The following is a 24,368-nucleotide window of genomic DNA, read 5'->3' on the forward strand; positions in this document are numbered from 1 at the left end:
GAGGAGCGCGTCGCCGAGATGCAGGCCTGGTTTCGCGAGGCCCACGAAGAACTGAGGGTTGCCCAAGGTTTGCTGGCCGAGCGCAAACAAGATCTCATCCTGAAGCAAGCCGACATCGAGAAGGCCCAGGAGGCGGCGAAGGAACAGGCCGCCAAGGACGAGCCTGCTCGACAACAACACTAGGCTCTGCTGAGCTCCCAGGAGGAGGACCTTGCCATCCGTGAGGAGGCGCTCGCCGCCACACTCCGTGGCAAGGATGAGGAGGTCGAGAATCTCTTCGTACAGCGGACCCAGGAGCTGGAGCAGAGGCACAAGGAGGCACTCAATGCTCAGGCCCTGGTCCATGCCGACAAGGTGAAGAAGCTGGAGCTGGAGCGGGAGGAGCTGAAGAAGATGGTCTTGGAGGTGACGGCGGAGAAGGACACGGCCAACGGTGCTCTGGCAGATGCACAAGCCGTAGTCCTTGACAAGGCCGAGCTACTCTCCATGGCCAACGACTCCATCAACGACCTGAAGCTGAAGCTGGATGGCCTGGAGGGGACGCTTTCGGAGGTCAGGGCCCGGGAGGAGACCCTGACCAAGGCCCTGGAGGAGGAGAAACGGCTGCGGAGGGATGGCGCTGTCGAATACGAGGGATACGCAGAGGGCATGAATCTCTGGATCAGCCGCCTCATCGACGTCGCAGAGAGGCTCATCGCACAGCTAGCCGCCATGGGCCTGCCGGATGTCATGTACTCTGAAGAGTCGAACGTGAGCCCCAATGCCAGGCTGACCCTGTTCTTCAAGGGCGTCCTTGGAGCCCTGGAGCGGCTCTGAACCAACCGAGCGGCTTCCCTGGCCAATGAGGCCCGGAAGCTCTACCGCGGTGCCCTGACCAAGGTCCTCACCAAGGTCCTCACCAAGGTGGCATATTGGATCCCCAACGTCGACTTCGCTGCTGCGCTGGAGAGCTTGCCGGAGGATGTGGACCTCGCTACGCTCGAGGAGCGTATCAAGCCCATCATCAGCTGCGTCAACGGGGTTCAGAGGGTGGAGGGCCAGTGCTGGGACTAGGCACCCCATTTCTCATCGCCGCTGTGGGTTCATGACCAAGACAAATTTATATTAAGATAGAACCGCAGCAACAATTGATGCTCTGCAATACTTTTTAAAACGATGCATGCTATTTTCACGTTCGATCTTTCCTGGTATGTACGCCCTACGCTTAGTTGGACAGGCTTGGCGGTGCATAAACCCAAGCTGTGAGGCTTTGAGGATGGATCCTTAGCGGCCTGCCGGGTGTGCTTGCTGCCGAGCAAACCACCTTACCGCTCTCAGCGTGGTCGCTTGAACTGTTGAGCGGACTCGAAACAGAACAAGGGGCGTTGCCAATAGCGGATAGGCCACATGCGGCCGCTCAAACTGTTGAGCGGACTCAAAACAAAACAAGGGCATTGCCAATAGCAGGAGGGTCCCATCGCATGCAGGTTTTCCATACAAAGAGCAAGATCTTTCGAGGAAAATGAATTTATAAAAGAAAATGGAATTACTCAAGGTTTTGCGCGACTTAGCTTTTTTGCAGCCATGCAGATGATCATTGCTGTCGCGAACGGCACCAGGGCGCGACTGATTGATGTCGCCTTCTCTTCTCGGGGCACCACGACGAGGGAGTCGATAGGTTGGCTCCGAAACCAGATTCTCACAGCTTGCACCCCCTACCTGGCGCACCAAAGATGTCGATGGAAACGACACCTATGGGATCTTGGGGAATCCCTTCTACAGTCGGCGGGCACGGGGTTGTGGAAAGAGCGGGTTTAAGAGACCAACACGAGAAATTTATCCAGGTTCGGGTCGCAAGATGCGTAATACCCTAGTCCTACTTTGGTGTATATTTGGGTGATCTTGATCTCTCGAACTAGCTACTGTGCGTGTGTAGTCCAAAAAGTCCGAATCCCCTCTCAGTACGCCACATGCCTCCTTTATAGTCGAAAGGGCTGCCACAGTGGCACACAGGAGGTGTAAAGTTGTACAGTAGTTGAGCATATCGCCTGACATCACAGGACAAAACACATTAAATGCACCACTTAGGTGTCCTCTTGCTTTATCAGGGATGGCAGTGAAGCCTGTCCCGTTCGTCGCCACTTCGCCCTGCTCTGACATGCGTCCAGGCCAACGAGGCATGCAGCGCCATGTTGGCTGCCAGGCTGCTGAGCTGGTGCGGTGGCAGGGTCTTCATGAAGATCTGCATGCCACCACGCAGGTGCTTGACTAGTTGGATTAGGAGCCACATATTGCCACGTGGGTATCTGCTTAGTTGGTGGGTCGGCTGCTGAGCTGGGGCGGCGACGGGCGTCAAGGCCTTGCTGCGGTCCTGCTGATACTCCCGGCAAGGGTCTTGCCGGGGCCTTACGGGCGCCCTCGGCAAGAGTCTTGCCAGGGCCTTGCGGGTGCCCTTGGCAAGAGTCTTGCCGGAGCCTTGCGGGTGCCCTCGACAAGAGTTCTTGCCGGGGCCTCGTGGGTATTTTTGGTAGGAGCCTTGCCGGGGCCTCGTGGGCATCCTCGGCAAGGAGCCCCGCTATCGTCCTGTCTTCTGATTCCCATCTGGGCCCCGCAAGCCCTTTGTCTTCACAAAGATCTGCACGCCACCATGGAGGCGCCTCCCGAGCCTTGGTTCCAATGTTTGTCGATGGTGTCGGAACTCTCAGGCTCAAGGGCGGCAGCCCCATTGGAGTTAGGCAAGTTGTCCCAGCAAGGCTCTTGCCGGGGTCGCGAAGGCCACTCCGGCAAGGGCCTTGCCGAGGGAGTCTCACCTCGCCCCTCTGCCCTTCATGCTTCTGGTCTTGAGCATGGCTCTGGTAGTCTTATGTCTTTGCTTCCTCTTCTGCCCCACTAAGCATGGCCACAGGTGTGGCTCTAACTGCCCGTGCACAAGTAGGGGTACAAAGAGGGCCCCTACTTTTGTACACTGACACGGAAATTAAAGTTTATTCCTTTTTCCACCATACTTTCATTTTCCATGGCTAACCGTATCCACGGGTGCCCTCCATACCAACACTTTCCAATGAATTATTATTTGACAACATAAAGTAAATTCATTTTTCATTTCGGGACTAGGCATCCCTAATACCTTTTCCTTGCTCTCGTGCAATGACAAGTGAATAAACACTCATCGTGAGAATGACACATCTAGCATGGAAAATATTAGCCACCCCTCACCGCTCTGTGAGCGGTACGAACACACAAAAGAGAAGTTTATTTTGAAAATTAGATATGGCACATATGAATCTGCTTAGAGCGGCAAAAGAATACCACATATAGGTAGATATAGTGGACTCATGTGTCAAAATTGGTTTAAAGGATTTTTGATGCACAAGGAGTGATCATACTTAGTGCAAAATGAAGGCTAGCAAAAGATTGAGAAGCGACAAACCAAGAAATAAATAATCTCATAAGCGAGCTAGCATAATTAACATTGGATAATGCACCACAAGTAGGATATAATTTCATTACATAATTATTGACTTTCGTGCTTGCATAGGGAATCACAAACCTTAACACCAATATTCTTACTAAAGCATAATTACTCATCAACATGACTCACATATCACATCATCATATCTCAAAACTATTACTAAGAATCAAGTTTATTTGTCCAATGACCTTCATGAAAGTTTTTATTATTCTTCTTGGATACCTATCACTTTGGAACTATTTTTCATATGTTTCTTTTGATAAGCTCAAACAAATATAAGTGAAGATCATGAGCATAAAATTTCTTTATCTCAAATTAATTTCAGTGAAGCAAGAGAGAATTTCTTGAAAACCTTAATAACTCTCAAATAAATCTAAGTGAAGCAAGAGAGCAGTTCTTAAAAAATACTAAAGCACATTGTGCTAAAAAATATATAAGTGAAGCACTAGAGCAAGTCCATAGCTAATAAAAATTTAAGTGAAGCATAGAGAGCAATTCTAACAAGTCATGACATAATTTTGGCTATCTCAAATAGGTGTGTCCAGCCAGCAAGGAATCAAGACTTAAAACACAAAATAAAACAAGCAAACACTCATATCATACAAGACACTCCAAGCAAAACACATAGTATGTGACGAATAAAAAATAGCTTCGAGTAAAATACTGATGGTCGTTAGAAGAAAGAGGGGATGCCATTCGGGGCATCCCCAAGCTTAGTTGCTTGCTCTCTTTCAGATAATAGCTTGGGATGCTGGGGCATCGCCAAGCTTAGGCTCTTCTTACTCCTTATTCCTTCATCCATCGTAAGATAACCCAAAACTTGAAAACTTCAATCGCACAAAACTCAACAAAACCTTCGTGAGATCCGTTAGTATAAGAAAGCAAATCACTACTATAAGTACTGTAGCAAACCAATTCATATTTTGTTCTTGCATTATATCTACTTTATTCCAACTTTTCTATAGCAAAAACCCATCAAAGAAAACCATAGAGCCATCAAAACAAGCACACAACGCAAAGAAAACAGAATCTGTCAAAAATAGAACAGTCTTTAGCAATCTGGGTATTTCGAATACTTCTAAAACTCCAAAAATTCTGAAAAATTTGGACGACCTGAGAAATTTGTATATAAATCTTCCCCAAAAAGAATTGGCATTTTATCGCACTCTTGTAAAAAAATGAGAATTGTTTTCGTGAGCGCAAAAGTTTCTGTTTTTCAGTAAGATCAAACAACTATCACCCAAGAAGATCCTAAAGGCTTTACTTGGCACAAACACTAATTAAAACACAAAAAACACAATCATAACAGTAGAATAATTGCGCAAACACTCAAGAACAGAAAGCAAAAAGAAAAAATAAATATTATTCATTGGGTTGCCTCCCAACAAGCGCTATGGTTTTATGCCCTTAGCTAGGCATAACGCAAGGATCTAAGTTTTGTCATCTTTGTTCTTAATTTCCTCAAGGATGTTCTTGTCATGAGGTTTTGTAAAGACAACATAAAACATATTATCCATAGAAACCTTAGCATTCCTAAGTTGGTTTTCATCATATCCCCTTTGATTTCCCGCAACAATCCAAGAGTGATGTTGATTAACATTATTGAAAACTTGTTGGATAATATCTAAAACAGGGGCTTCCTTTTTAAGATTCTCATCAAAGATTTTATTATCCCCAAGAAAATGTCTTAACGCATAATCGCTATTGTAAAGAATTTCATCTATCATGGGCTTTTCATGATTCATACCATAAAAATCAAAGATTTCCCTAGCTTCCCGTGTTATGTAGTCAAATTCATTCATAAGAACGAGAGTGGCTAACTTTTTAGCTTTAGGATTCTTTATAATGGGAAGCTTAAAAAACAATCTTTGCAAAGTAGGATGAGTATGGATAAATTTGCTTTGAAGTTTCAGAACTAGCACTGAAATAGCATCCACAGAAGATCTAGTAGTCCTAAGTATAGGAGCATCATCAAGACTTCAATTTCCAACACAATTGAAAAATTCTTGGATATGTTCTTTTCCCATAACATTCCCTTGCCCCAAGATAAAAGTTTTAGCATCCAGATTGCCCGTACATCCTATCTTAGGAGTTAGGCCATCATCTGTTGGTGCCATACCGAAATCACTCATGATTGCAAGCAAAGGATAGATCTGACGAGAAAACGACGAACAAAAAAGAGGGGCGAATAAAAATGACAAATTTTGGTGAAGTGGGGGAGAGGAAAACGAGAGGCAAATGGAAAATAATGTAAATTGCGAGGAGATGAGGATTTGTGATTAGGACCCTGGTATATGTTGAAAATCCTCCCCGGCAACGGCGCCAGAAATTCCTTTTGATGCAGCTTGAAGCTACGTTGGTATTTCCCCAAAGAGGAAGGGATGATGTAGCACAGCGGCAGTAGGTATTTCCCTCAGTTATGAGACCAAGATTATCGAACCATTAGGAGAACCGAGCAACACAACATAAACAGCCCCTGCACACAAACAACAAATACTCACAACCCGATGTGTAAAAGGGGTTGTCAATCCCTTTCGGGTAGCGGCGCCTCAAGATAGGCAAACGGACGTGAAATAAATTATAGTAGATCGATAGATCGAATGCCAAATAAAATAAATAATAATAAAATACAGCAAGGTATTTTTGTATTTTTGGTTCAATAGATCTGAACATCATCATTCCACCACCAGATGAGGATACATGGTGGTGGAATGATGATGTCCAGAAGGCAATTAAAGAGAAGAAAGATTGCTTCAGACGTCTATACCTGGATAGGAGTGCAGATAACATAGAGAAGTACAAGATGGCGAAGAAGGCCGCAAAGCGTGCTGTTGGTGAAGCAAGGGGTCGGGCATATGAGGACCTCTACCAACGGTTAGGCACGAAGGAAGGTGAAAGGGACATCTATAAGATGGCTAAGATCCAGGAGAGGAAGACGAGGGATATTGGCCAAGTCAAATGCATCAAGGACGGAGCAGGCCAATTCTTGGTGAAGGATGAGGAGATTAAGCATAGATGGTGGGAGTACTTCGACAAGTTGTTCAATGGGGAGAATGAGAGTTCTACCACTGAACTGGACGACTCCTTTGATGAGACCAGCATGCGTTTTGTGCGGCGCATCCAGGAGTCTGAGGTGAAGGAGGCTTTAAAAAGGATGAAAGAAGGCAAGGCGATGGGCCCTGATTGTATCCCCATTGAGGTGTGGAAAGGTCTCGGGGACATAGCGATAGTATGGCTAACCAAGCTTTTCAACCTCATTTTTCGGGCAAACAAGATGCCAGAAGAATGGAGACGGAGTATATTAGTACCAATCTTCAAGAACAAGGGGGATGTTCAGAGTTGTACTAATTACCGTGGAATTAAGCTAATGAGCCATACAATGAAGCTATGGGAGAGAGTCATTGAGCACCGCTTAAGAAGAATGACAAGCGTGACCAAAAATCAGTTTGGTTTCATGCCTGGGAGGTCGACCATGGAAGCCATTTTCTTGGTATGACAACTTATGGAGAGATATAGGGAGCAAAAGAAGGACTTGCATATGGTGTTCATTGACTTGGAGAAGGCCTATGATAAGATATCGCGGAATGTCATGTGGTGGGCCTTGGAGAAACACAAAATTCCAGCAAAGTACATTACCCTCATCAAGGACATGTACGATAATGTTGTGACAAGTGTTCGAACAAGTGATGTCGACACCAATGACTTCCCGATTAAGATAGGACTGCATCAAGGGTCAACTTTGAGCCCTTATCTTTTTGCATTGGTGATGGATGAGGTCACAAGGGATATACAAGGAGATATCCCATGGTGTATGCTCTTTGCGGATGATGTGGTGCTAGTTGACGATAGTCGGACGGTGGTAAATAGGAGGTTAGAGATATGGAGACAAACCTTGGAATCGGAAGGGTTTAGGCTTAGTAGAACTAAAACCGAGTACATGATGTGCGGTTTCAGTACTACTAGGTGTGAGTTGGAGGAGGTTAGGCTTGATGGCCAGGTGGTACCTCGGAAGGACACCTTTCGGTATTTGGGGTCAATGTTGCAGGAGGATGGGGGTATTGATGAAGATATGAACCATCGAATCAAAGCCGGATGGATGAAGTGGTGCCAAGCTTCTGGCATTCTCCGTGACAAGAGAGTGCCACAAAAGCTAAAAGGAAAGTTCTACAGGACGGCGGTTCGACCCGCAATGTTATATGGCGTGGAGTGTTGGCCGACTAAAAGGCAACATGTTCAACAGTTAGGTGTGGCGGAGATGCATACGTTGAGATGGATGTGTGGCCACACGAGGAAGGATTGAGTCCGGAATGATGATATACGAGATAGAGTTGGGGTAGCACCAATTGAGGAGAAGCTTGTCCAACATCGTCTGAGATGGTTTGGGCATATTCAGCGCATGCCTCCAGAAGCTCCAATACATAGCGGACGGCTAAAGCATGCGGAGAATGTCAAGAGAGGGCGGGGTCAACCGAATTTGACATGGGAGGAGTCCGTTAAGAGAGACCTGAAGGATTGGAGTATCGACAAAGAGCTAGCTATGGACAGGGGTGCGTGGAAGCTTGCTATCCATGTGCCAGAGCCATGAGTTGGTTGCGAGATCTTATGGGTTTCACCTCTAGCCTACCCCAACTTGTTTGGGACTAAAGGCTTTGATGCTGTTGTTGTTTGTTCAATAGATCTGAAAATAAAGTCAAAGGAAAAGTAAATCGCAAAGGCAAATAATATGAGAAAGAGACTCGGGGGCCGTAGGTTTCACTAGTGGCTTCTTTCGAGAAAAATAGCAAACGGTGGGTAAACAAATTACTGTTGGGCATTGCCAGAACTTCAAATAATTATGATGATATCCAGGAAATGATCATTATATAGGCATCGCGTCCAAGATTAGTAGACCGACTCCTGCCTGCATCTACTACTATTAATCCACACATCGACTGCGATCCAGCATGCATCTAGTGTACTCAGTTCATGGAGAAACGGAGTAATGCAATAAGAACGATCACATGATGTAGACAAGATCTATCTATGTAGAGATAGACCCCATCATTTTATCCTTAGTAGCAATGATACATACGTGTCGGTTCCTCTTCTTTCACTGGGATCAAGCACCGTTAGATCGAACCCACTACAAAGCACCTCTTCCGATTGCAAGATAAATATATCAAGTTGGCCAAAGAAAACCCAATATCGGAGAAGAAATATGAGGCTATAAGCAATCGTGCATATAAGAGATCAAAGAAACTCAAATAACTTTAATGGATATAAAAAAATAGATCTGATCATAAACTCAAAGTTCATCCGATCCCAACAAACACACTGCAAAAAGAGTTACATCATATGGATCTCCAAGAGACCATTGTATTGAGAATCAAATGAGAGAGAGGAAGCCATCTAGCTACTAACTACGGACCCAAAGGTCTACAAAGAACTACTCACGAATCATCGGAGAGGCACCAATGGAAGTGGTGAACCCCTCCGTGATGGTGTCTAGATTGGATCTGGTGGTTCTGGACTCTGCGGCGACTAGAATTGATTTTCATCAACTCCCCTAGGATTTCTGGAATATTGGGGTATTTATAGAGCAAAGAGGCGGTCCAGGGGCACTCGAGGTAGGTACAACCCACCAGGGCACGCCTGGGACTCCTTGCACGCCCTGGTGGGTTGTGCACCCCTCAGAGCACCCCCCAGGCGTTGCCTTGGCCCATTGGGTGTCTTCTGGTCCATAAAAAATCTCCGTGAAGTTTCGTTGCATTTGTACTCCGTTTGGTATTGATTTCCTGCGATGTAAAAAACATGCATAAAACAGCAACTGGCACTTGGCACTATGTCAATAGGTTAGTACCCAAAAATGGTATAAAATGACTATAAAATGATTATAAAACATCCAAGATTGATAATATAACATCATGAAACAATAAAAAATTATAGACACGCTGGAGACGTATCAATGCCCATCATGAAAAGTGAGCTCCTCGTGCTGATCTAGGGCGGGGGATCGGAACCAGTCGTCAAAGATTGGCTCGGTCCTTGCCGTTGGAATGGAACCTTCCCATTCTAAGGACTCTGGTTGGGCCAAGGTGACTGCCGAGGATCTTGGAGAACACATCCAAGATTTTGCGATTGCCATGGTAGAGCTCGTGGGTGTCGATGAGGTCGAGAGGGGTGGAGTTCCATAGGGGGCGCCACCGCCGGGAAAGGATGGTTGTCCGTGCCCCATATTTGATTGGGAGGAGGGAGATGATGATTGTCATCATATCATCGGGGAAGTTGCCGATGAAGTCTAGGCCTACTGGAGTCGCTTGCGGTTCTTGCTCGCCTCGCCTCCGCTTGTTGGCAGCCCCGTTCTCCACCTCTGGAGTCTCCTTGTCAGCGGCGCTTTATGATAGAAGTGGGAGTACAGGGAATATTTAATTAAAACAGGGCAATAGAGAAGTGTATTGGTAACTAGAAGTTATTAGGTAGGAATATAGTAAGAAAATGGAATAACAATTGGTTGCTTAAATACTACACAATTCATTTGATATTGCTTGGTAAGTCAACATGCAGATACTTGAAAAGAAAACTTACTTCTAATAAAGTCTGGACGGATGATATCGTTGGGGAAGTTAGCATATATATCATGACCATGCCCTTTTCACTACAAGAAATATGTCAACTAGTGACCTTCTGTCAGTGACCCTGGAAGAATTGGTCATAGATCTATGACCATTTCAGACCAATTGGTCAAAAGCTGTTCGGGGGGGGCTCCAAACCCTAAACTATAACGACCATTTTGGTCAGAAAGGTCGTAATTTCCTTACACGAAATGGTCATAAAGCAGATAGCACTGGTCTGCTGCCTTATTTCTAGCTGATCATGACCAATATAGATGGTCATAACCTTGTAAATTGTGGTGGGTTGCTATGACTAGGCGCCACCTCATCAGTTTTGCCTATGTGTCATGTCCATGTGGCAATTTTTGCCCTAGGTTGTGAAGCAACCTATATTCTGTCATTCCCAAAATTCCCAAAAAAATCTCATAAATTCTTTGGGTCATATCTTCGTCAAATATGTAAAAAAACCTTCCTTGCCTAGTTCAAAAATAATTTAAAAATATTCATTTTCCTATTCTGCTCACAAAAACACTTTGTGAAGGAAGTACCACTTTGGCATGTCCAAATGGTATCCATTTTCTACAGTGCTTTCCTATGCCCAAATAACCATCCTCCACCAAATGTGAGCTCAATCCTTTCATTATTTTGAGCCTAGCTTCAACATTCATATTTATGCCCAATGTGGTACTTTGCAAAGCAAGTACCACCTAGGCTCCTCCTTTTGAGATGAAAATTAGTGAAGACGGTCTTCTTAGTAACTGATCATCCTTAGCCAAAACTCACGCCCATTAGCCATGTGCATTTCTCGTACCGCTAATCAAACACTTGCCTGCTTATTCATGTTTGAGCATCGAGCGGTCTCCTCGTGAGAATCTTATGTTGTGATTTTCTTACTAGCACCTACCTGGGGAGTGCCCAACCCACTAGACATGCCTAGGCCACCCAGAACACATGGCAACGCCATGGTCACGCGGTGACCATGCGGCGGGCATGCGAGTTTACGCGCTCTAGAGTTGGGGCCCTCGGCCACCATCCAAACCTCGACGTATCTCCACCAAACCATGTATTTATGATTAAATAGGTACTTATGTAACTAGAAATGATTTTTGGAAAAAATAAACAGCAAACTATGAGGCAGCTGCAGTTCAAATTTGACCCGCTTCCTACTGAATCGGCGGGAATTTGTCTTTTTCACTAGAGGTGGATCAAAACTTTTGACACCCAACCATTTTGTCAATTGTGCATTAAATATGGCCTAGTATTTTAGAAAATTTATTTGGTCCAATTTTGCAACAAATATATGGTAGGTCCTTCACACAAAAAAACTCATTTCAAGCATTCAGAAAATGGAAAATGAATTTTCCGTGCAAAGAAAATGAAAACTCCCTTAGGCAACATTGTTTGGAATTCCAAGATGCACCCTTGTGCACAATATGAGATCATTTGAACAAACTATGCCATGAATGTGGCCATAAGATTGATCATTTGGCTTGAAAGCCATGAATCTTCACGCATGATAGCTCATTTCTGAGAACACTTTTTTAAAATAATTGTCGTATTACAAGTTTATTATTTTTCCTGGAAACTTGGTCACATATAATGACACAATGCGAAGATTTTCCATTTTTTGAATTTTTTGAATTTTTTATGCCCGTTTCAAAATGCGATCAAAACGGCGGGCTTGACCGTTCCTAGCTAGTGGTTGAATCTTGGAATTTTGATGTTTCTCTGATTAAATAGATACTTATGTCCCTAGAAATTATTTTTGGAAAAACTAAAGATCAAACTATGAGGCAACTGTAGTTCAAATTTGACCCGCTTCCTACTGAATCGGTGGGAAATTGTCTTTTTCACCAGAGGTTGATCAAAACTTTTAACACCCAACCATTTTGTTAATTGTGCATTAAATATGGCCTAGTATTTTAGAAAATTGATTCGTTCCAATTTTGCAACAAATATATGGTAGGTCCTTCACAAAAAAACTCATTCCGCGCACTTGGAAAATGGAAAATGAAATTTTCATCCAAAAAAATGAAAACTTCCTTAGGCAACATTGTTTGTCATTCCAATATGCACCCTTGTGCATAATATGAGATCATTTGAACAAACTATGCCATGAATGTGGCCATAAGATTGAGCATTTGGGTTGAAAGTCATTCATCTTCACACTTGATAGCTCGCTTCTGAGAACACTTTTTTAAAGTAATTGTCGTATTACAATTTTATAATTTTTGCGGGTAACTTGTTCACATATAATGACACAATCCGAAGGTTTTCCAATTTTTTAATTTTTTTTGAATTTTTTATGCCCGTTTCAAGATGCGGTGAAAACGACAGGAATGACCGTTCCTAGCTAGTGGTTGAATCTTGGATTTTTTTTGTGTTTCTCTGATTAAATAGATACTTATGTACCTATAAATGATTTTTGAAAAAAAAATTAAGAGCAAACTACGAGGTAGCTACAGTTCAAATTTGACCCGCTTCCAGCTGAATCGGCAGAAATTTGTCTTTCTCACGAGAGGTGAATCAAAACTTTTGACACCCAACCATTTGGTCAAGTGTGCATTAAATATGTCCTAGTATTTTATAAAATTGATTTGGTACAATTTTGCAACAAATATATGGTAGGTCCTTCACAAAAAAACACATTTTGGGCACTCGAAAAATGGAAAATGAAATTTTCATCCAAAGAAAATGAAAACTTCCTTAGGCAACATTGTTTGTCATTCCAATATGCACCCTTGTGCATAATATGAGATCATTATTTTAAATTTTTCATGTGAAAAAGTAGAAGAAAAACAAAAACGAAAACACAATTATATGTGCTCTATTCTCATTGGTGGAATTCATTGTCACATGGATTGATGACATGGTGCCCATCCATCCATCTCCTCATCCCACATCCATCCATCCTTCCATCTACAAAAAATAAAAAAATGAAAATGAAAAAGAAAACCCACCCGCAGCCACCTACCCAAACCCGAGCCGCAGCCACCTACCCAAACCCTAACGCCCATCGCACTCCTCTTCTCTCCGTCGCCACCGATCCCCGTCTCCAAGCCACACTCTCCCTCCCTCAGATGTCGATCCGCCGTCGTCCGCCTCAGCGCGCACCCCGTCCTCCTCGCCCGCCTCTGCGCGGCCTCCACCTCAAGCCCCACCCTCGCCTTTCACTCCCCCGCGCCGCAGGTCGCCCTCCGCGGTCGACTTCGACTCTGCCCCAACCTCATCTCCGGACTGAGCCACGGGAGGGCGACGATGACACGTTCAGGGAGGAGCTACTGAGCCACGGGTGGCGCTGGGGCCACGCGCTGCAGATGTCCAACTTCAAGGATGATTCTGGCCACCTGGCCTGGGACTGCTCCGCGTGGGTGCGCACTTATGCGCTCTTCCTTGAGGAGCAGCTCGAGTGCTTTGCGGTGCTGCGGTACGATGTTGAGGTGGAGGACCTGGCGGAGGGGCAGACGCCTCACACCAAGGCGCAAAGCAGGACGATGGTACCCGATCTCGCTCGTGGAGGACCTGGACCCGCGCGTGCCCACCCCGTTCCAGCTCCTCAACCGTGACCTCGTCATCTGGAACGACCCCAACTCCGGCGAGTGGGTCACGCTCGATGACCGCTGCCCGCACCGCCTCGCCCTGCTCCCGGTACCTCTCATCTCATCTCCTCTCCCTCGCCTCTGTTTGTTTCAAGAGCCAAATCCTGTATTACTGATGAGTGGGTGCTGCGTGCGTGCGCGCGCGTAGGAGGGGCGGATCGATGAGACGGGCGGTCTGTAGTGCTACTACCACGGCTGGTCCTTCGACGGCTCCGACGCCTGCACCAGGATCCCATAGGCCGCGCCTGAGGGCCCCTAGGCCTGGGCGCTGCGCTCGCCCAGGGCCTGCGCCACCAAGTTCCCCACGCTCCTCTCCCAGGGGCTGCTCTTCGTCTGGCCTGACGAGAAGGGCTGGGACAAGGCCAAGGCCACCAAGTCTCCAATGTATGTGCGTCAACTCTGCAGCTACGCTGTGGGACTTCTTCACTGGAAAATTCAGTAAACAGGAAACTTCATCATTTTGTTTCGCTTGGTTTCAGGCTGCCGAAGGAGTTCAATGACCCGACCTTCTCCACCGTGACGATCGAGAGGGACTTCTTCTATGGGTATGACACGTTGATGGAGAACGTCTCTGATCCCTCGCATATAGAATTTGCTCACTACAAGGTAAATGCTATGCAGATATTTGAGAATGAGTTTACTTGTTTGCTATACAAGGTTTCCTCTGATAGAAGAAGATGATTACTGTCATTTCTATCCATTGTACGAAAATCTTGCTTGCCAAGAGACATTTCTATCCATTGTACGATAAGTTATCCAAGGGATACACATCAATAAAATGCTGAATTCATGCTGGGAACATTGCTACATCACCTAATCAAAGTTTCAGCTTGCTTGACCTGCTTTGTATTATTGTTTTGAGTGCTAGAACAAGGAACATATGCTTATAGAGCATTGCAAGGTACCATCAGCTGATGTTGCTTTGTTATTTAGCAATGTTTTATTACTAGAATTATAATTGATTACCCAGGGGTCAAGTTATGTTCCCTTCGCGGCTGGTAGCATCACCCCCTCTGAACGTCGTGTGACTGTTAGTTATGCATCTGAGTGTTGGGTCTGTAGGATAATAGGATCGTCAACTCCCCTATTTCCTGTTGTCAGTAGTTAATCTAGGGGAAGAATTTTTTATGGAAACATGGAGGATGATGCTTCTGCTGTGCAATTGTTTATCACCCCTCGTAACATGTATATTTAGTGGTTACTACTAAAAGTTTTGCATTCGAGTGCTGGGTAGGTAGGATCTTAGGATCATCAACTCTTGTACACTGTTTTAACTGGATCTGCATTTGTACATACATGTGTACACGTAAATCCAAGTGTACGTGTTGTCTTTTGCAGGCTTATTTCAGGTTGTGGTTGTTTGTCCTAAAACATATCAGTCTATTTTTTTATATCCTCGTCCACTAAGCTATCTGTGCTATGTCCTATTGAAGAAGATTTCATATTCAGTGCCTTTGTAAATGTTGTCTTTAGCCTAAAGCTTTCTATTCTTCATCAATTTTGCCATGTTTCTCATTGATTATGCTCCTCCTCACAGTTGCGTGCAGACCAGCAGCCGACCTAGACCCTCTCTCCACAGTCCACACTGTGGCCTATGGCGTCCGCTGGTGGATCCCTTGTTGTGGCATTCATCGTGGGCTTCTTCGTGGGCACCAACCCACGGTGGCACGTCTATGTCGTCGCCATGCCATAGAAGCTGTAGATCGATGAGCTCGCCATCGTTCACCTCTTAAAGGACAACCTTCCAACCTTGTTGTGAGATACGACCGACTCCCCCCCTTTTGTTCCTAGCCTTTTGAATCAGGTTATGCAAACCTGTTGCATTTAGCACCATCAAAGCTTGTTACTACATCAGTTGCTTGCTCCAAGTGTCTTGTTCTGGTTCTTTGATTTTATCCTGGTGTGCACAACATTGATATTTCTGGATAAGCTGAAACTAGTTTCTCCACCATATGCTATCTAGCAATTGGGTGCTAATTATAGTTACTTTATATGAAGAAACACTTACCTTTCAGCCATCTAATATGCAATTCTAATAATATGTGATGCCTGCTTTTTTTAGTTGTATATGCCATTCGTGCATGAATTCCTTTTCTTATGTACCAACTCCCTAATCAACATTTTGTGTTTTCAATTCGCTATCTTAGGAGAACCTGGTGTGCTATATGGGGAAGCAAAGCAGCAGCCCAGAACCCGACCTGTGATTCAAGATGAAGGCATCACGACACACCATGATGCTCCCTTGGAAGGTCAGCTCCTGGAATACAACTTTCTCTCAATTTGTGATATGCTTGATATCAGTTCCTTGTATTGCTGCTGCATTGACACAAGTTGCAATGTGCAGGGCTTCCGAGTCTGCACCCTGTCGTCTGGACGGAGCAAGGAGGGGGCATCGTCCATACTGCGGAGTTGGTTGAGCCTTGAGTGCGACCTGGAGAAGCAGTGCATCATCTGGGGTCATCTCTTGCTTGTGCCATGGTAAGAACAGAGCGCCACTCTTTGTCGTGCATGTATCGAAATGATAGAAATGTCGAATACATGTTCACTCTCAGCTGGGATACTTTTGAGAGAAGATACTTGGTTGTACTTAGTTATGTGATTTATTCATGTTCGTGCTATTTGTTAAGCGATTATCTTTATGTCGTTGCTACCCCGTTGTGTATCTCTCTTTCTTGTGTGCTGCATCATTGTAGATATGCTTGATGGCGTGAATGCTTTCAGTTTTGGTTGTTACAAACCTTTACTATGTACCATGCTTAGTGTTTACTGTACTGAGGCATTGGCCATAGGAATTTGGGCGTGTATGTATAATTTTAGTTCTGGATGTGTCGAATGCAAACATTACTATCAGTTGTTAAATTGATTCTAAAATTTCTCATTAACTTCATTTCGTACTGTGATTTTTGGATTTGGTACCAATTTATTGTTGGCCTGCATGTGCTCTGTAACTTGCTGTGGTTTTAAGTAGCAAGTACCTTAGTACCTTTTCTGTCATGTGGTGTCCATGGATTGAAATGTTGGCTGTTATGTATTGATTGTAGTATCGAAAATGGCTCAAACCTGAAGTACTTAGAATAGATTGTAGTTTCTTTCTTGTTTGTTTTGATACCCATATACATGTCCTGTATTAGCTCTTTCCTTTTGTGCATGTTAATTCAGTGTTTGTGATGATTTGATGCCAATGTTAATTCAGATTTGGATGGGTTTATGTGTTATGCTAGTATATATGCACACAGATTGGCCTTCATTATTTTGTATATGCTGTTAGATTTGCTTTTATTTTGTACCTAACCATTTTGTTCTATAATGTGCAGATGCTGGCGTTTCATGTTTCGTCGCAAGCATCAAGACGAAGAAGTCGGAAGAAGCATAGTTCAAGCTCATTGGAGCTAGTTCAAGGAGTAATGAAGCCATTGATGCTGATCGTATTGGAACAAATTGAAGCACGAACTTGGCTCATATGACATATTGTACACCTGTAGAGCATTGTATGTGTGTTGATGTAGCAGATTGTTGCTTCTTGTTATTTGAAGTATTACACTTGTTTTCTGTCTAATTTGATTTAAATATTGGCTATTTAATTATTGGCATATTGAAATCTGAGGAACATGACCATGACAACAAGGACCCAGAAACCAGAATCGGACATTTGGGACCCACTTATCAGAACCTGACAATTGGGACCCATTTGAGGAAAGAAAAAAGGGCCACAACCCAAAAATAAAAAGGCCGAATTATAGGGCCTGGCCCATGTAGCTTACTCAAATTGAAAGAAAACAACAACAACAAATGGGCTGAATTAATGGGCTCGGCCCAACTAAAGCACCGAAATGGACCAGGCTAATTCTAAGTAATGACCTTTTCAATTGGTCTTAATTTTGCCACGTCGGATTGCCACGTCGGATCTGACGTGGCCTAGGCAGACAACCAGTGGCCAAAACAAAAGGTCATGGGTTCAACGACCTTTTGTTTTGGTCGTAAACGTCTACGACCTTCTCACAAAGAAGGTCGTTAATTTCAGTTTACGACTGCCAGCTTTTGACCTTCTGTTTTTGGTCATAAAAAGGTTGTAAATGAAAAACAATGACCTTTCAGTGACCAATAGTCAAGGTCACAAGTTGACATATTTCTTGTAGTGTTTATGTGCAGTGCAATTATAGTGCCAGCTTTCAGTACATAAAATTTAGAAATTTCTTTCCAAAGGCCAGTGCCAAAATAGGAGTCACCACGTTCATCAAGTCTTATAGTAGCAACGATTGTAAATCCATGGTTTGTGTTCAGTATGACATCCATGCAATCTTGATTTATGTAAAGGGAAAGATTGTGCAATATAGATTCTATTGCATAGCAAGGGATGCGTTGCAGAAAATGGTAGGATTGTTAAAGAAAATATTGTAATATGCAAATATGGGCCCAAATTGAAAGAACTGTATAGAAGTTGAAATCGAAGGATCAAAATCTATAATTAAACAGATAGGGTAAGCATGATGTCATGGAAATATGAGAGTAACTGAAAGAACAATACATCATTAATTTGCCTAATATAGAAAGAAGAGGGGGATCCCCTTTGACGTATATGGTGCATGTGGCACCATTTATCCAAATGTAGCAATATTTAGAATATGTTCAGGAAAGTAGGCCATGCCAACCGATTTAGGGTGATATTGAACATAACGCGCATCCTCAAGTCATCTGGTACGGTGAGATGGAATGTCTGGCGGAGGCCGCAAAGTCCTGATGTATCCGTGCATTGTACACTCTATGAATGGAAGAAAACCCTCAAATCAGCTTGAATAAAAATGAATTCACAACGATTTCGGCTGGGTCATTAAAGGAGGCATATGGAATGGGATAAAAGATGAGATAATATCTCATTAAATTAGTTACCTTATTGTCCATGAGAAAGAACCCTCAGTATGGCAGATTCCCCAACCGAGCGGAGCTGGGTCGACCACGAGCAGCATCGAGAAAGTCGATGGCGATAGGCGGCGGCAAGCGGAAGTGGCGAAATGCGGTGGGCTTTGCCGGCAGCCTGGCGGCAGAGGCATGCGTCAAGCTAAGTGGTTACCGCCGTGATAGGCGGTGCCATGCATAGACGCGGAGGAGCTTGTGCATGTGTGAATGGGGACCAGAGGGGGTGGCGAGCGGCGTGAGGGTTTTTGTGACGTGGGGATGGTGAGGGTTTTCTTTTTTATTTTTTGAATTGGGTGGTGAGGGTTTTCTATCCCACAAAGAATTTCGGAGGCGACGGTTTGCTAGAGCCAACCGTGTGTGATTGATGCAACGGGAAAAATGAAAGTCATTGCACATGGTTCCAATTTTTGGAACCGTGTGTGATTGACGTACTACCTCCATCTTGGTTTATTGGCCCCCTTTGTAATTTTTACCAAATTTTGACCAAATATTTAACTAAGAAATGTTTATGCATGTCACCAAAAATTATATCATTGAACTCTATGCTCAAATACGCATCCAACGATATAATTTTTGTTGACCTGCACTAACATTTTGTTAGCTAAACCTTTGGTCAAAATTTAACACAAATTACAAAGGGGACCAATAAACCAAGACAGAGGTAGATTCCATCAACCGAACTGATTGCATCCATATCCCAGGGTTAGACATAAGTAAACATAGATTAAACATACCCAGACATAGATAATAAGCGTACACGTACACAAGCATAGTTCAACCATAAGTACATAGTTCAGCTGTCATTAAGCATACTCAAGCGTACATAGTTCGATCCCACATCTCATCTCACATGCCGGCACAATCCTAAAGCTTCTCTAGGTACTCAGCGTACGCGTTGTGCACCACCCCGCGAGAATACTTCTTCTTGTAGGAGCCAACGGCCCGTCCTCTTGCATGCGCCAGAACACTTAGATAGGCGTCATGAAGCTTGTGGTTGCAAAATGGGCATCGATAGCAGCCATTCCAAATCCTAATACGCCTGTTATGCTTTCCCGCATGAAGCTCCCTCAGGATTTGCCTCTTGTACCTCCTCTGGCCATCTGCACCTTGCTATCCACATCGTTAGACATCACCTATACAAATAGTAAAACAAATTTGGCATCAAATCAATGTTTACATGCCGTGAAGTAGGATTAGGAATGTATGGCTATTTATTTATACATATCCAGATATTATGGTTCGATTTGTAAGCACAGTCGTCTATGTACAGACCAATCTTGAAGAAAATAATGGCACAAACATATGTAGGTCATTCAAAATCAATTGTCAAGTCCTGACTAGGAATTATTACCATGAATGCTAACCCTAGTCAGATTACTAGCAGAAATCATTTGCACAGATGAAACAACTAATCACTTATCACTTGTACCATTCAAACAATCAATACACTACATGGATCTAATGAAACTTACTCAGATTTCATGGATTGGGAGAACATAACCATAGGATTTCACTACAAAAAAATACACTTCCGTGATGATACGTGTTTGTCACAGTAGGTCACGTTTTCTGTCATGCATGTACATCCATGACGATTTTATGACAGAATCAAGATAGCCATACCTGTGATGTCACAGAAGTGTTCCATGACATCACCAAAATTATCATCCCGGAAGTGTCCACTTCCATGATGATAAATCGCGCGTCATAGAAGTGCTTTCGTCAAGGGTGACCGACACATGGCATCCACCATAACAGTTCACCATTAAGCTATCGGGTCTAGTTTTGGATCCGATAACCCGTTAACAGCCGAGACCAATGAGGATTTTCCACGTGTAAAATTGTCATTGGATGGAGGAAACACGTGTTGGCTCACCGTTAGGACAGATGTCATCCATTCATTGGACAGGAGGCGCCTATGATAGGTCAACACGTGGCACGACCTAACAGAGGCCCATTCCGGTGAAAAGGCCGGCCCGTTTGACTTGGTCAAAAGGTAACGGGCCGGCCCATGGAAAGCCTGTTAACGACATGTTCGTATATAGCCCATTTACGGCCCGCTAACTCATGACCCGTTACGGCCTATCGAAATTAAGCCTAGTAGCTTCATCTGGGCAGTCCAATATTATTCCAGCCCATTGTAACTTCCGGCCCATGTATGGCCCATGATGTCTTTCGGCCCATATGAGGCCATTTGTAACTCTTGGCCCATTAACGGCCTGTGGTGAATCTGGCCCGCAATGAACAGTGTATCGCTTTATACCCATTAACGGCACATTATTCCATTGGGCCGTTTCCAACCCGTGTTATCTTTTGTCCTTCTTAGGGCCCATTTATTCTTGGGCTTATTTCCAGCATTTGGTTACTTACGGCCCATTACTAGCCTTTTCTGCTTGTGGGCCAAATTCAGCCCGTGGTTACAATCGGCCCATTTGCGGCCTATTAATTTGTTGGGCCGTTTTCATAGTGTCATCAAATACGGCTGATTAACAACGACCCATTATGGTCAGCCCATGAATGGACGATTCCAAATCTAGCCCGTTTACGGCCGATAATGTGGTCTGTTATTGGCCCATGTTTGGCCCATCGATCACTACAGCCCGTAGAAGGCCCATTGATGCTACGGCCCGTAGAAGGCCCATTGTTTCTATGACCCTTAGAAGCCCCATTTCTTCTACGGCCCGTAGGAGGCCCATGGTAACTATAGTAAATATTTAGCCTATGGTTATTGTGGCCTAGTTTTAAAAATAGGTTATTGCGGCCACTAGCAAACCGCGGAAAAAGAACTGCATTGACTACAAGCAAACAAATAAACAAGACAACAAGGAAATAAATAAGCAAGCAACTTACGCTAGGCTATCACGGCTATTACACATATTACATCCACTGGGCATCAAAGTTCGCCACCAGTGCAAATATAGGGAACAAAGCCACATATCATATACACTGGTTGTCAAAGTTGGCGACCAGTGCAAATAAACGCCGCAGCAAAACAAGTCCAGAACTGAAACCACTTCAGAAGAGCTCAAGAAACAATATCCTGGGTACCCATAATGCTGGGAAGATGCTTAGCAAGCTTATTAACTTTCTCTTGTTTAGCGCTTAAATCCTCCAGCACTTTTTGTTGCACCAGAAAGTATGCATCTGAATTATGCAGGGACTTCCTTAGTCCTTCAGCTTCCTGTCGCAGCACATCTGATCGATGTCTTTCAACTTCAAGTTGAGACTCAAGAAGATGAACTGTTTCAGGCAGCGAGTTCGAAGAGCTTGTGCCAGCAGTAGTGGCCAGTAACTCGAACACTACATCAAGACAGGACTTTTGGGTTCTCTCCCTGTCGTCAAGATAGTTTTTATCAGCTTCCTCGGAGACCAACAGGGATGTCTCACTATCTTGAACCTTATCTACATTACTTCCTTTACCATTGCATAATGGGGTATTGTTCTCCAACATTTTGTCCGCATTCTAAAAGAGAAACAAGTAGACACATCACAGGTTTACCATGTTGTATGTGAAACTCATTTTGGTAAATCAGTTCAGTAGTAAAGTGGACATGATAACAGCATGAAACAAACATATATCTATGTACCGTGGTCACTTTATGGTCTATATCATTCTAGTTTTTGTTGCCAAATCAAGATAGAGACATAGTTCAAATAATATTTGTTCAAGACAAAGCAGAATAGACAGAATATAAGTGTGGGAAACAATAGAGAAATAACAAAACTTGTAATGTGCATGACATGAGAACATAACTGCTTATTCAATTGAAACTAAAATCAACATAGAGCAAGTTACAACAGCAAACCAATTAAAGAAACAGGCTTAAAACATACCTGTTGCACCATTGGAGTTTCAATTCCATCCATCAAATTTGAAAATAGTTAGTATGAGTAAATGCAGTGATGCAAGAGCAAAGGAGTATGAACCATAGCTACAGAACTGACCTGAGAACAATTCTTCTTCTCTTTAAGCATTGAGTTGGGATTCGGAGTGGTGGTCCTCGTGCTTTGGGCACTATAGTTCCCTTACTAACTGCTCGTGTTTGGGTCCTCTTTGGTGGAGATGGTGCCGTGTCAACTGGAACTGGGTTACTATTTGCTGGGGTTGGGGTTAGAAGGGGTGTAGCTAGTTCTCTGTCCAACTAGGTAGGGGTACAATCTGCGAGAGTCTGGGTTATGTGTGGTGGGTCTGGTTCTTGGGCAAGTAAAACCGTGGTTCTATCTGCATCAACTGGTAGCACTATCTTTTCTGAAGACCGTGTTGTTACTCCCTTAGATACTGCCATCACCCTCTCCAATTCAAATGGCTGATAAACAAGAAAAGTAATTGAATGTATAGAAATTGTATGATAGACAGGTGTAATGGATAGTGGGGAATAAAAGAAGGTATGAAATAATTCACATTTATGTTGTCTAACCAAACAGGATAGCATGACACAATTTCACATATATGATGGCTAACTAAACAGGATAGCATGGCACAATTTCACATTATGATGGCTAACTAAAAAAGATGGAAAGACATAGTTCAAAATATGATACTATGTAAACAGGATGACATGATATAACTATATAATGTGTTTATTAAATAGGTTGGCATGCCATAATTCACATACATGCCGCCTATGGAAACATGATATCATGATATAATTCACGGATAGAATGACATAATTCAAAATATGATGACTATAAACACTAAACAGGATGAGATGATATAGCTAATGATGTCTTTATTAAATGGGTTGCCATGCCATAATTCAGATAGATGCTATGTATGTAAACATGATGGCATGATATAATTCAAATATATGATTTATATAGTAAGCAAGTATGCAGATGGCAATCCATATATGATGCAAAAAATAAGGAATGCAAGACAACATGCATGACATGGGTAATATAACCCTGCCAAGTTTGAGGATAGACCTCAGGGGGGAAATAGTCTCTGAATCCTCCTCTGAGGAGCTCTGTGTAACCAGCAAGATGTCTGCTTCAGTAGGTAGCATTGTCTGCTCTGAATACCTTGTTTTCACTACAGATACTTCCATCACCGCTTCAAATGGCTGATGCACAAGAAGAGTAGTTGAATATACAAACATTATCGACAAATGGAACACGTAATACAAAAAAATGATAGCATGATATAATTCACATACGTGATGATTGGCTAAACAACATGGCATTTCCTAATTCACATATATAATGCCTTCGCACCAAGATAGCATTGCATAATTCACATATATAATGCCTTGCAACAAGATGACAATGCATAATTCACATATATGGTAATTAGACACTAAACGGGTGGCATTCACACAAAGCATGTCTAAACTAATCAAATGTCATAGCAATGCAAGACACCATACACATGATATGAGCAACATAACCCTGCCAAGTTAGAGCATACACCTCGGGGGGGGGGATAGGACTGGTCATTTGTCTTTGAATCCTCCTCTGAGGAGCTATCCATAACCAGCGAGATATGCGCTTCGTCAGATAGCATAGTCTGCTATGAAGACCTTGTTTTCACTCCAGAATTTTCCATCACCGTGTCAAATGGCTGATGCACATGAAGAGTAGTTGAATGTACTAACATTGTTAACAAATGTAATACGTAATGAAAAAAGGATGGCCTGATATAATTCACGTATAAGATGACTGGCTAAGCAGGATGGCATTGCAAAATTCACATATATGATGCTTGGCAAAACAAGATGGTGTTGCATAATTCACATAAATGATGAATAAACTAAACAGATGGCATTCACACAAAGATGATGACATATTTGATGTATAAAGTAAGCAATGCAAGGC

General features: G+C 43.6%; 1 pseudogene; it reads left to right on the plus strand.

Annotated features, from left to right (window-relative positions):
* The first annotated feature begins 13,473 nt into the window (after positions 1-13,473).
* LOC123157972 (pheophorbide a oxygenase, chloroplastic-like) lies at positions 13,474-15,844 on the plus strand (annotated as a pseudogene).
* Positions 15,845-24,368: the final 8,524 nt, after the last annotated feature.

The sequence above is a fragment of the Triticum aestivum genome, chromosome 7B, assembly GCF_018294505.1.
Source record: "Triticum aestivum cultivar Chinese Spring chromosome 7B, IWGSC CS RefSeq v2.1, whole genome shotgun sequence".
NCBI lineage: Eukaryota > Viridiplantae > Streptophyta > Magnoliopsida > Poales > Poaceae > Triticum > Triticum aestivum.